The 14,911-nt window shown below is 49.4% G+C and overlaps 1 protein-coding gene across 1 annotated transcript in view; it reads right to left on the bottom strand.

Annotated features, from left to right (window-relative positions):
- LOC119113453 (monocarboxylate transporter 12) overlaps positions 1-14,911 on the bottom strand; it is a 93,550-nt gene that overhangs the window by 20,905 nt on the left and 57,734 nt on the right. The gene's annotated exons all lie outside the window — the stretch shown is intronic.

Raw genomic sequence — 14,911 nt, 5'->3', positions numbered from 1 at the left:
CGCGATCGTCGCATCTTGTAAGCGATAGGTCAGCCAGGCACAGCCATCAATTCGGTCACGGTAAACGTAGCAATGTCAGGAATGGTATATACCGGGTCATATTGACGCGAGTGATCACAAGTCAGCAAGCACGCTCGTCTGAAAGGACACAGGCAGGGAATACGTCTAAAACTGTGTTACTTATAGGCTGGAGTGCACGTTACCCATAATTCATTGCATGTAATGATAATGCATAGCATGCTTTTCTGTACCTGATAACCTGGTGGGCTTCTGTGCAGAAATAAAATCTGTAAACGACACCTTATACACCTTTGGAGACGCCATTGCCTGTCGGACGCTTAAGGGGGTGTTCCACATTTATGTGGGGTTTTGAACTGAGATAACAGTCTTGAAGACCTTTCGATAATGTTCAAAATCCTACCCGTCTTAAGACTCGAGCCCCTTTAGTTTCTGAGCTACACGCCCGCGAAAATGGGAAAAGGTATTCAGGGAGAGTATTGCAGAGTCACCTTGTATGAACATGAATGACGTCACAACGTCATTGAAACGCCATGTTGTGCAAGGTACGTTCGCGTCATCAAACCGTGACGCATTGCAGGGCATTACTAAACAGAGCAAGTGTGCTGTCTCGAACAAAATTTTCCACTCACTTGTCTTATCATATCTGATGTTTGGTTCAACATCCTCAAATGGATGTTTGGTTCAACATCCTCATTCCCTTTAATGCGGCCGCTCAACCTTTTGCTCAAGTCAGTTCCACTAACACAATCTGCCCAGAACATCCGAATACGTGCTAGCCTTCTGCCTTAAAATGTCACTGCCATACACCACCTTTCCCGCTGCTCCGAGCCCCACACTGCACTTCCAGTGAGTTATTTGTCTTCGGTCGCTGTCGCATTCCGGATAAGAGGTTCGGACACTAATGGACCTTGTCTCCCGCGGCAGTATGCAGCGTCACAACATGTTTCCAGCGCGCATTTCACGTCGGCAAGCGCGGTGTCCGATCGCCAGCACGTGATCGCAGTGCCCCCAGGTGCAGTAGCAGCCAGCAGTGGCGGATGCAGGAGGTCACAGAGGTCGGTCGGGCCGCCAAACTGCATCAGCTACAAGCGTTTCAAGTCCCGTAACCACGTGAACGTCACTGCTTTGTGGGCTACTGACGTGACGTGACGTGACGTGACGTGACGTGTCCGTGACGGCTGACTACGCACCTGCCCGTGATTCAGGTGTCGACTGCACTGCTGCCCCTGCTTGGCCTGGTGACCGCACCGCAGGGCCTGTTTCAGGTGCCGGCTGCACCTCTGCACCCGTTTCGCGCGCTGACTGCACCGCTGCTCCTGCTTGGCTTTGTGACAATGCCGCGGTGTCTGTTTCAGGTGCCGACTGCACCTCGGCCCCTGTTAGAGGTGCTGACTGCACCGCCGTCCCTGCCCGGCCTTGCGCGAACACTGCAGTGTGTGTTTCAGTCCTGACTGCACCTCGGCTTCTGTTTCAGCTCAGGACCATGAGCGCCGTGTCGAGGCCGGCACCACAGCCGAGTGCTGGTGGAGCCCAGTGTGCCCCCCCCCCCCCCCCCACACCATCCGCGTGACTCAAAGCCGGGCAGTTGGGAACCACCTCCTCACGGGTCACCACCGCCGGAAACTCGCAGGCCGAAGAGGCGCGCGGAGTTCGCACGCTATCATACCGTGAGGTGGCGCATTCGTGTAATCACCGCATCCTGCACAAACATCAAGCGCTCGTCAAGGGTCACGCAAACTGGAAGGAACATCAAAATGATTTAACCCCTACTTACATCGCTGAGTGCGCCGCTGTTGAGGGCATTAGCGGCCCAATCGGCTTACGGTGCAGCGTTCCAGGCCAGCGCATTAGCTGAGCCACGAGAAAGCAGCTGATCCCACGGGCACCGCCCCCCGCTAATGCGGCGTGCGCCGGTCCGGGGGCGTACGAGCGCCGTGCCCTGCAGCAACCAGCCACCACGCAGCGCTTCAGCCAGTCCGATCAGCCCACAGTCATGATCCGCAATCCTCGAGAAAGTCGCCAGCGAGGGTGTGCGTGTCCAGACGCCATTGATTGCGTCGGCCTGTCAGCTCAGGTGGGCCCGGCGGCGCCATGGATCCGCCGCTGAGAAGCTGCCCGCGATGGCGCACCACCAGAAATCTCCCTTGTGCGGCGTCGGCAATATCGGCAGCGCTCGATCGCGGGAAAGAAGCCCCCGTCGGTAGCCGGCGTCTCCGGAGAATACGAACACACCGGATACATGTTAACTGTAGCCTGCACGGCTGTGTGTATACCAGGGACGCAGGTGGAGCCAGGAGCTGCTCCCGCAAACGCCATCCTCGTGACATGTTACATATATCGGCACGTTTCAGGCTTATTATGAATATGCATTCATGGTTAGACTCATTTTTCACACGGAGGACAGCGAACATCGTCACATGGCTTTTGTGGAACACCAGTGACTGCGGTGCATGCAATAGAGCTCAGCGCGCACCAGGGTTCGATCGTTGTCCCCAGCCCTTTCGTGTCAGCTCCCATGGTCCTTTAAACTAGACCACCACGGCTTCTATGCTTTAATTGCCTGAATTCATAAGCCTTGATGCAAGCACCTGGCATGACAATACTTTATAGTACATTTTACCGTAATATATATATATATATATATATATATATATATATATATATATATATATATATATTCGTGTACTTATGCAGTGTGCTCCCATTTATGCAATATTTGTTATACGCAAGGGCAAATGTACATTTACTAAGTTTCTTGCGCGTTTGTTCGATTGCTCGAAATAAATCCTTCGTTGTTTTCGGCAAGTCATAAATCAACACGCCTTTAGTCATACATATTTGTTTACACTAGCCAACTTCTCGCGGACATTCATTCCCCATTCTCAAGGCAATGTAAGACGGTCGGACGGAAAACATTCGAATCAAGCCCCCGCATAACTGCATTCTGGGCAGTGATGTAGTGACGTCATCATGGGACTACGTCAAATGGCACCAACGCTACGTTGGCGTGAAAATGCTGTTTTTTCCTGGCTGGTTTAAACAAAGATATCTTCACAAACCAATTCGTTTCGACCTAGCACATTCAATGAAGCATTTGAAGCATTTGAAGGGAAAGGACGTTGGTTTGCACCAGAGCTACAAAATTATTGCTGAAATGCACTACCAGCCTGCTCTCGACAGAGAGCTAGGGTAACCCATCTACCATTGATTTATTCTAAAGAATCCTAGCCGGAAGTGCTTAGAAACAGTGTGCATAAAAGAGCACAGATACAACAACAATATAGGGTGGGAATGGGAAACGGCGGACCAGACGGGCTCGCAGCACCCTAGGACGCGCACTGAGAAGTTGGAATGGGCATCCTCTAGCCTTGGGGGAAGCGTTGTCAGGGTGGGTGCAGGATTGACCTGCTCTAATGGGGGTAGTGAGTGAAGAACCACGAGAGGCTTAAAGTTAGCGCGCGTCATTTCAGTTCAAGATAGCGGATTTTCCTGTGAAATGGGCCGATTTCTGGCATGTTTCGCGATTCCTGCCAGCCAAAGAGACGTGGCCCGTATCTCAGCTCAGAAATAGTCTTAGGGATGTATTACGGTGGTCGGGACATTATTCTCTGCACACCACTTTTATCTCACTCATCCACCATTATGGATCTGCAAGTTAGCCAACACCTAGGAACAACAAAGCACGGCAACAGCGCAATTCTGGACGCCTGCGCTCCTCACATCACCTTGTTTTCACAATTCACTCCATTTACGTACTGCAGTACGGAGATACATAGCAATCATTGCCCATAAATGAATTAAACGTAAACATTTCATATGATACATTTATTTACATCCAAATATTCCTTTTATAAGAACGAACTGCACATCAATATTCAGACGCGCTGACCACGACGAACATGGCGCGGCGGCTGGAGCTAGAAAACGTACTTTAGTAGGATTTATTTTTAGAAGCAGATCCTAGTACTGAGTCTGCGCAGCCTTTTGCTCTAGTAGCCTTGATTCTAACATAGCAAAATATGAGGCACGCTCTACGAAACATACTTATTGGTGAACCATCAGTAACAGATTATACATACGAATATCTAGTCAAATTGCAACGCACACAAACACACGCATATCACTTTTCCAGCCAGTTTAACACCATGGAGAGATAAAGCCATGGAATCACTCTGCTGCCATTGAGTAACTGAACAGGTCCAAAGTAATACATGACTTAAGTTGTTTGTTTCAGTCAGGCGTTCTTTCTCCGATGAGGATGACTTCGAGAACTTGTAGACGGCGTTTATAAGGACACAATTTTAGAATCAGCCTGTTTCCAGTCAGGTCAGAGCGCAGGAGGTTTTGGTTCTGGGTTTTGGGTGTATGTTGGCCTTGAGCTTCCTTCCGCAGGTGCATGGTCATGCCTCATGATATATATATATATATATATATATATATATATATATATATACGTATATATATATATATATCCTAGAATTCAAGCTACCGAAAATTCCGAATATTTCACACAAATTCACGAGACACTTCAACAACGTTTTAGCTATATCGCACAGGCACACCAAGCTATCAGGAAACCACTAGTTGCTATTCCATGATGGCCATTAATGCAGCACTTAAACACTACGCATGATGTGTAGCATTGCACTGAAAGAAAAAAAAAACATTGGCACACCCGCAACTGGCTGGGTTCCAATGTATGGCTTGCTTGAATAGCGGCAATGTACTGGTGGTAAATGATAAATTTGCATTCATCTTGCTAACTACGCCATCGCGCATTCGGCGGCGGCGACAAGCAAAGCATGCTTTGCAAGCCCAGCACAGTGTACTGCCATAACGCGCCGTGACGGATCGGCCCGAGGCGAGTGTATTGCGCGTGTACATCCGAATAGAGCATTCCTTACTGAATGGAATACCAACCTGGTCGATTAACTGTAAGTCGCCCTTGATCATCCATAGGCTATGCTAAGCGTGACAAATTACTACAATATTCATGACCGGGCCAAAGTGCAGCCGCGCGGGCGGCAATGCGCGCCCAGCGCAGGTTGCTGCGCGATACTGGCCGGCCAGCACAGGTTACCGCGTGACACTGGCAGGCCAGCGCAGGTTACCGCGCGGTACTGAGCGGCCAGCGCAGTGAGCGGCCAGCGCAGGTTACCGCGCGGTACTAAACGGCCAGTGCAGGCTACCGCGCGATACTGGGCGGGCAGCGCAGGTTACCGCGCGATACTGGGCGGCCAGCGCAGGTTACCGCGCGATACTGGGCGGGCAGCGCAGGTTACCGCGCGATACTGGGCGGCCAGCGCAGGTTACCGCGCGATACTGGGCGGCCAGCGCGGGTTACCGCGCGATACTGAGCGGCCAGCGCAGGTTACCGCGCGATACTGGGCGGCCAGCGCAGGTTACCATGCCTGAAGCGCACAGGATGACTGAAGTGACCGACGCACGCATCACCGATGTGCACAGGGTGACTGAAGGTACCAACAGCGGCCATGTCAACTGCCAATGAACTCTCACAGTAACGGTTTGCACACCTGGCCACATCTTTATACATACCGGCTTTTCTCAACGTTTGCGCAATTTTAAAAGCTTTCGCGTGGGGCAATTGTTAGTGCGGGTTATCCTATTCCATGATCCATGTAAGCTACACTACTGAAGACAACGATCAGTGTTGAATGTATTATTTGGGCATAGGCTTATCCATACCTTTCTATACGCGATGGAGAAGGCCACAGGCCGGTGTGGACCGTCTCAGCGTTTTCGGGTGATTTTTAAGTTTTGCATCGCCGTCACATCGACAACGTTCAGGGTGACGCGAAAAGTTGCAGTCAGCTTAATTTCAAACGATGATGGATTCATGCCATATGTTATGTTGCAAACGAGACGTAGATAACAACTAGCGAACCACAACATCCGAATGTCGAAGTCATTTTTACCAAATATGCTGCGGTCCAGCTCTACATTTGCCAGGCTTGCCGGCTCTCTGCGGAAATTTTATGGCCATTGCACGCTGCAAAACACTTCCATTTTTGCGGGACGATCGGGTACATTTTCGAAGTGACATTTACCATATTAAGGTACTTTCTAATGTTGAAAGATTCGCAATACCTTAATATACTCTCGAGCTAGTCAGTGGCTAAAATGCCATCAATATGTTACAAGTAGAAACCTTTGCGACGAGCGGTTATCCTCAGCACGTACTGTGCTATTCGAACACTGACCAGCGCAACCTGTGTTACTAACCCGGCATTAACCGCGGGAGGAGGTCAAATCTACCCCCGTTGTCCAATATTTGCGATGATTAAAAAACGTCATAAGACATCGGTGTGAAATTATCACTAGCTATAAATCAATGAGTCACACGCGCTGTCCCAGCACAACTATGCGACTTCAGAAAAATTAAGCCCAAAGGACGTCAGAATGATGTCATGTTTGGCGATTTGTTCACAGAAGCGCGTAGCCAAAGACAAATTGACGCACAAGTCGAACGAAAGAACGTATTTCACATCTGAAAACGAAAAATGTGATCCAAATGGTCATCATTCATATGCCCTGTCGTTGTGTTGTCTCAGTATTGCACACTGAAGTATTGGCATGCCAGTTGACAGGACGAAATGATAAAATATATTTTTTATCTAAGCCTTAAAATTTCAAAAACATGAAAGACTGTCCTAGATTCGACTTTGAAGGATGCCTGTAACAAGTTTCAAGCAATCATCTGTGACAATGACCGAGTTATGACTTGAAATGCATCACAGCGCACATCGCCCATGCCCAGATGCCCGGCCGGCGGCGGCGGGGAGGGGGGGGGGGGGGGGGGGGGGGGGGTCAGGTCTGCAGCAGCAGCACGGTGACGGGGCAGGAGAGGCCGTTTACCAGCTTCAGACACCAACCAACGACCACGTGACTGGCGGCGGAGTTGAAGGGTATCAAGTTGCGCTGTTTGCAAGACTGAACCGTCGGAAACAACGCGAAAAGAGATCCAGCCGCTTATTCACCACCGAGTTCGTCACTTGACCTTGACCTTAGAGGTTTATGGGCGAAGAGTAGCTCTTGCTCACGTGTCTGATACCTATAATTCTGGCTACGCTCCTCCACTTGACGTTTATATGGTTCAAACATGACGGAAAAATAGACCAAAATAGACATCAAGGCGCAGTGATGTCACACCACGAGATACGCTTCTAAGTGAAATACGTTGTGGGAGCGGTCGGATATGTCAAAGGAACATTTTATAATTTGACTTAAACGTGTGACTTAACACACACCTAACCTTAAGTTTGTTGTCTGACCTGAGACCGCCCGCCACGGCGCCGCGATTGCTAATTGAAGTCCTGACTTCGGCTCAGCCGTCCTTGAGATGAGAATGGGGTTTAAATCTGACCCCTCCGGCGGATGGTGTGCCGCTGAGCAGCCCAAACAATGCCGGGTGAAAGGGCGTGTCTCGCCACTGAAGCATATTTCAAAAATACGCTCTGGTGGACCCAGAACCCAGTCATCAATAGCATTCAGGAGTGCACCTGGGTCAGCAATAAGATATGATAGGCGATCCAATTTCATGAACTTTCGAGCCAAAATTATGCGGTCAGCATTCCGGATCAACACCGAGCCGTTTTCTTCTTTTGCTAGCCCCAGATGGTATCCCGTGCATAGACGATACTGGCGCACGCAAGACAACGGTGGCCAACGTAATGTTCATGAAGTTCACGGTCGTTCTGGGTCCTTGTTCAATTTTATACAAAGTAAGTCAATCCCGGAAGTAGGCTTCTAAGATGTTAATACCGCCCCGTCAACATGTGATGGTTGGTTTTGCCAAAATTTTACTTAGTAGTCACCATAGAACATCTGGACCATACGTTGACATCCGTTTCAAGAAAAAAACAATCAGAGGTTGTCATTTGATATCAGCATCAACCATTCACAGCATGCAACAGTGAAGGGATACAATGATTTATTTCGTACCCTTCATACGTCATTGACGCGCAAAATGTTCAATACGTCCTCCTAACCTGTGCTTTTATTAAACTCTGCAAGTAAAAAGCTGCAGAGGTTTAGCTGGACTGATGAAAAAGAGCGAACAGTGTGGAATATGGCTGCAGAAAATCAAAGCGTACGAATTGTGTTGTGCTCTTGCCACCATAGGAAGCCTTAAATGGGTGAAATCAATGGCGAGGTGTTGCAGGCAGGAAAACATGCCGGCAAAGTTGGCTGAGCGGCTGCCCTTCTCTGATATTGTCCACAGGCTGCACGCTCAACACGTCTTACCATGGAAAACTATCGGTTTTAGGTCCACATTTTACTCAGCTAAGATTTCATTCCAGCCCCAATTCCGCTTTAGCCCCCAACAGTCCCAAGCAAAGCCAAGATGACCGTTATTATTTAATATCACGTTAAGTTGGTCTGCTCCGAATGGAACTGCTTTGAGTCAAAGTCGAGCCAATTTTGCTCGTTTCTGTTGCGTAGTTATGCAACCCATCTTGGCTGCGGAGGCATCTTCATGTCTAATATCCGCGTAAGGGGTAGGTATGAACGACGTCGATAGAAGTCAACGTTTGCGATGGACACAGCGGGCGGCATGTGCATTTAGTGGGAAGTGCAGTGGAGACACACGTGAGTCACGTAAGCACGTCATATGCCACTGATACATACCTGTCTTGTAACCGCAAACTTGCAACGACCTGAGCATGCAAGTAAACAGTGCTTTACCATGTCAAAGAGCCCATCCAAAAGAGTCACTGAGCTGAACACCACAGGGGAGACATTACGGCTATAGTGCGATATTTCGTTGAATTAGCGTCATAACGACCCCAATTTGCACATATTACACGTACATGGGGGGCTCAATCTCTCGCATACTATTTATTGCAAACAACATCTTAGCCAATTGGTGTTTTAAAAACATTATATAACAAATAAGCCGGAAAAGGCGGAACAAACAAAGGCTAACATTTTCATAGCGCAGAGCAGGGACTCCAAAGGTATTTTTCCCGTTAGAGCGGCTACATTAGGCACAAATTTAGAGCTGCCGAAGGGGATTTCGAGAACACTGGCATCATTGGCCAAATCGAAGGCATCTGATCTAACCATGAAAGGAAACTGCAAAAAGTTGGCCGTTAACACAGCACCCACTAATATCGCGGTCGGCCCAGCCGGCGCCGATTGGTCACTGCCGGCGCTCCTCCCCCCTCCCCCCCCCCCGGTGATCGGGGGCCAGACGCTCATGGTGCCGACAGGACGCACGGCCGCGCCCTGTCGTGGCCAGACCCAACTGTTGCCGCCACCTATGACGCTGATCAATGGCTCCAGCTGCCGACCTCGCTAGCCGCCTCCTGGTCATTCACATTACCGGGAATAAGACGTCACAATGACGTCACTGCGGCTCTGTGACAAGACAGGACACGTGGGCAAACACGGCCGATAGCGCACATCGGAAAGGAGGCAAACACACTTGCAAATTCATATGAAGCAGCGGAAATCAACCGACCTCGGTGGTATTTGTTCGACAAACATGGCCTAAAATTAAGTGACATGTTTGAACTTACGCACTGACGATGGTTGGCACCAGGAGGCAACTTCATGCGTCGAAGTCGCCAATCGTGTCACGAAGTTCCACCAAAAAACACCGACCAGACTTAATTGCAAGATTTATAAAGACACAACTTTAGCGTGCTGGTCTCCTTGACACTGCTGACAGTGTCAAGCAGACATGCCAGTCACCCGTGACAACGTCGGAAGCGAGGCGGGGCGAGGGGCCGGTCAGTGCCTCGACCCCAACGAAAGGGCGCGCCCCGCCGCCCACGATACCGCGCTGACATTCATAATATATAAACACTGCGACACAAAATATGCAACCTAAACATGAAAATAACAACAAAATATACTACCCGCAATATGTTGATACGGTGCCCACGGAAGTCTCCAGTATTGGCCGCGGTTGAAAGAGTACACGGCAGAGAATGATACGACAGACATAAGTACGAAGGACATGGGGTAGAGAAAAGTAGAGCTAGGAAAAGAGAGGACCGCTGGCGCTGATGCCATACGCATGAGCCTGCGTGGCGGTAGACCAGCTGGTGATGACCTTGCCGGCCCCAAACGAGGCGGCACGACCCGAGAGTGGTGACACCCAGCACCGGGCTCCCGGTACGGCGTCAAGCCAGCCAGCTCGGCCACGAAAAGCTCCCTGCTTGACAATATTGCTACTTTAACATTTTTGTTTATCAGGCGTATCACGCTTTGATGGTAATGCTTTGCAAATTTCTTCCCACGTTCATCTGTTTCTCTGAGAAGTAAGACGACAGACAGCGATCAAGAGGTTAGCTCCGACCCATTCCATAGGTCCATAGACCATAACAGTACCACGGCGCTACATTAGGGCCAGGCAGGCATGCGGGGTTCTGACGTTGCCAACAGCACTGTACTGCATGCAATGCAAGCTAGCGTTTCCCATCTTCGGAGCTGAAACTTAAAAAACGAAGGACCGAGAAAGTGGGGAAGAGTGTCCGTAGCTGAGACGTCTACGAGTAGACTCCCCCTTCCCCCCCCCCCCCGCCACCTACTACTTCCATATCCACCACCACGATCCGGCATAAATGCCGTCAACCCAGAAGATCCGAAAGGCGGATGTACGTCATCACCCAGCAGGCTCATCGGGAACGCCATCAACACTGAACGCCACATCAATATCAACAGTTCCCAACACTGGTAGACCGCCGGCATACGACCCACATACCGCCTCGATACAGCTGGTACATGTTTGGCGCCAGATTCCGGCGTGGCGGAATTGAAATGCAGCCGTTTTCCCCGAGGGCTTGCTGCATGCAATTTCCCAAACCAATTCAAGACATTTCGGGAAACTGGCTAAGATATTCTCAGACGCATTGCGAATTCTTTGATGGGGACCTAGTTTGCTTAGGCAGTGAACCCGAAACCTAAGTGATTCGGGTGCGGGGTGATTTTCCGCAAACCGTTGCCCGCTGACGTCAGAGAAGCTTTATCTCGGCATGCCATATCAAGCACGTTCGTCCGTAGTAGAATCTTCTATCCTTGATGATAGTACACGCCTCCTTTGGTAGGAGCCGAGAACCCTTTGGCGAAGTGTCTCGAAACAACCGCTTTTGCCACTCGATTTGGGGTAAACGCAGGGTGCTGACGTTCAGACCACGAATATGGCTGGTTTAAAATTCCTTCTAAGCCAGGGAGGCACGATCATTCAATAAATATTCGTTCGTTAATTTGTGCCTTTCTTATTGAGGCGCACCGATGTACTGATTAACTCCCCATATCAACCGAATATGGCTGCACTCTGTACACGTAAGCGAAGACGGGAAACCATCACGCCACCTGGATACCATAAGAAAGTTAGAAATAAAAATAAGTCAGAGAATAATTGAATGAAAGAATCAGAAGAATTAAACGCAGGCCGCGAGCACTTGTTTCTTGACCACCGAATATTAACTATAAAGACCCAAGACCAGAATCAAAAGGCAAACAAAATCGTGACAATAAAACCGTTCGACAAATTCCTCAGTACAAGAAGCCAACATCATATATCCTGGTCACCACTGCCAGTGCTTTTGTCACACAGTTACGAACAGAACAGGCTTGCAGCCAGGCAGATGCAGTCACGGCCGCTGTTGGTAGGGGGCTCTTGCAAGTGCCCTACCCATGTACGGCGGACGGTTGAGTGGCAAACACACACTGGCTGTACTTGAGCTCGCTGATCGTTGTTACTTGAGATCCTCTCAGGGCACCGATTCGTTGAGCCGCCGCTTGTATTTTATCAGGTGAGCCCAGTTGACTCGGTTCGGACTCAGTATGGTGCAAAAGCGCTTTAGCAGGCAGATGTGCTCCAAATAGCCGTGGCGGGTTGGTGAGGACTCCGAGCTGGCCGTGGCGGGCGGGTGAGACTTGAACTAGACGTGGCGGGGCGTGTTAGACTCCGAAGTAGCCGTGGCGAGGGGCTGGTGAGACTCCGAATCGCCGTGGAGGGTGTGAGACTCCGAACTAGCCGTGGCGGGCTGGTTGAGAATCCGAACAGCCGTGGCGGGCTGGTGAGACTCCGAACTAGCCGTGGCGGGCTGGTGAGACACGAACAGCAGAGGCGGGGTCGGGTGTTAGACTCTGACTAGCCGTGGCGGGCTGTGGACTCCGAAAATAGCGTTGGAGGGCTGGTGAGACTCTGAAACTAGCCGTGGCGGATGGCGGGCTGGTGAGCCTCCGAACTTAGCCGTGGCTGGATGGTGAGACCCCGAACAGCCGTGGCGGGAGCTGGTGAAGATGAACTGACCAGGGCGGACTGGGTGGAGCTTTGCAAAGTACCAACCAGTGAGGAGAAGTTCACTTTCAATACCAGGTAGTGATGCTTATCAATGTGCAGACCGTGGAGGTAAGTTGTTTGCGGGCTTGCCTCTCTCTGGTGGGACCGGGTGACCGGGCAGGGCCGGGCCAGGCAGACGTAAGAAGGACCGGGTTAAAGGAGGTTTGCTTGGAACCAGTATTAACAAGCACCCCCATCCCGGAGCTCAAAAGCACCATAGCACCTGGGGTGACATAATATGGGTCCGTCGCATCGCATCGGATCATACAGATTTGCTGCAGTCACAACACCAAGCTTGCCACTATGTGCCGAGATAACATGGGAAGACGACATGACGGCCCAGAACGAGCTACGCTGTGGCGCTGCCTGCGAAGGCGGGTGCGCGCTACTTTCCATCCCGCCCCAACATAAACTGCTTCGCAGTTTCGGAAGGTGCATTTATTATTGTAGACATGAAAGCGTCACTACAAACACAAATGTGCTACGAGCTGTCAAATTAGAGCATTCTTCTTACAGTGATCCCAGGCAACTAATGCTGGAAACACAAAACCGGCCCGCAAAGTGAAGACGCATCGAACACAAAATGACATGCGTGAAGAAGTAAATGCGGTACTGGGGTTGAGCAGCACGAAGGGGGGGGGGGGAGGGGCAGAGAGGGCAGTTGGCACCTGCCTGCAGGCAAGGAAGGCAAGAGTACATTTCTGTCCCTCCGCCTAAGTTTTTTGGACTAAACTAAAACTATTTTCACTAAAGACACTGCAACCTTACACGTAGAGTCTAAAAGTTCATGTTAAGGAATTGAAGTTCAGGTTAAATAAAAGTTCAGGTTAACTGAAATAGAGAACAATAAAGAGGGCCGTTTCTGGATCCTGACTGCTCAGGTCACATTTAAGAATAAGCTACGCGATGCTGTAAATCAGGAGGCTCAATGTTGTCTTAGGAGCCCCTTTTGCTGGCTAGGAAGACCCCGTTACAAATCATTCTCACGTTGAGGAGGCCCCATTTCTGGAACAGAATGCCCCCTTGCACGAAATGGCCGCGGTTCCGGGTCGGAATACCATGCTCTGACATAGCGAGGCCGCTTGGCTAGATTTTGAGGCTTCTCTTGTGAACCGCATATTCAACCGCATCCTGTTTTATATCATGAGGCCCCACTATGCATCCGAAGGTGTTTTCTGGAAAACAGGATCCTGTTATAGGTACAGCGAGACCCTTGGTCGCATATTTAGAAGGCCTCCATTCCGTTTTGTTACCCCTCGAATGTAATTTACATGGACATTCTACACGACCATTTTATGCGGAAGGCCTCTTGGAAAATTCTGCCCCCTTCGCCGCACTTAAATTCCGTGGTGCCACCCCCGGTGCCGTCGATACAACTGCAAAACGGAACAGGACTAGGACGAGTCGGGTAGCCGCAGAATTAACGGAGTTGATTGACATACACGAGTTCAATGTTCTTACGTAGAGTAAACGACCTTCAATATAGCAGGAGATGCTAGTGAACGCGCCCGGGTGACCGGTTGAATGACCGCTCGCTCGTTGAATGCGCTCGGGTGGGAGGTAATATGAACTCCAGATATCTAAAAAAAAACTAAGAGAGCTAGATACACCAATCTAAGAGGAGGGGGAGGGAGTCCTGCATGTGAACTCCCTTGTGTCAAAATTTGGGATTCCTTGGTCATAACCTTTGGGTCGCTCAAGAAAAACAAGGTGAAACTCTAGATGGTGTCCAATGTGTTCCCAGACCTCTTCATGCAACTGTCGTGAACCTAGAAAGCTGTTATAAGTCAAACGTAACTAGCTTTCATTTAAGGTCAGCGACCTTTGTAGACCTTTGGAATGTCAGATGACCAAAAACCAACGAAATTACTTCCATTTTACTATTTAAATAGGCGTCAGGAGCAACGTTAGGCCATATATTTCTAACACAAAATATTGACCTGCATTATCGTAGGACAGAGGCCTACTCTGACCTTCAAGAAGACTGTGAAACATGTGTGTTGCGATGCTTGTTATCAATACATTCAAAGTGATCACCGGAAACTACCCAATCAAGCAAGCTCACAAGAAAAAGCAGGTTAGTCTTGAAGTCGGCCTGACATTTTAACGTTACCCTAGGACGATCGAATTTGTTGGAATCCTGAATACAATTGCTGAGTTACCTGAGAAGCTATCTGAGAGATGTATTGCTTTGTGTATATATATATATATATATATACATATAAATCGTAAATATATATATATATATATATATATATATATATATATATGTATATTTGACAATGTGCTAGAAATAACATTCGCTGACAGTCATGGCCCGACTTTGACCTGTCATAGGTCGGCGACCTTACAAGATACATCTAATTCTTAGACCAAACTAATTACTATTCAATTACCGACAGTTACGCAAAGTTTGGCGAAACTACGTCTCGCCGTTCGGAAATCATTCTCGAAAGTCTTCGAGGCTCAAATTACACCAAACCCAAGCGCGTGTTTAACTGTGCTGTGGTACTAAATATCAATTGTATTAACGACACTCAATATTTCGAACTGAGCTCATCTTCAAGAATC

Source organism: Pollicipes pollicipes, unplaced genomic scaffold (genome assembly GCF_011947565.3).
Source record: "Pollicipes pollicipes isolate AB1234 unplaced genomic scaffold, Ppol_2.1 Scaffold_7262;HRSCAF=8765_pilon_pilon_pilon, whole genome shotgun sequence".
In the NCBI taxonomy this organism is placed as follows: domain Eukaryota; kingdom Metazoa; phylum Arthropoda; class Thecostraca; order Pollicipedomorpha; family Pollicipedidae; genus Pollicipes; species Pollicipes pollicipes.
Note: the sequence above shows the minus strand (reverse complement) of the source record. Positions and strands in the feature narration are given on the sequence as shown.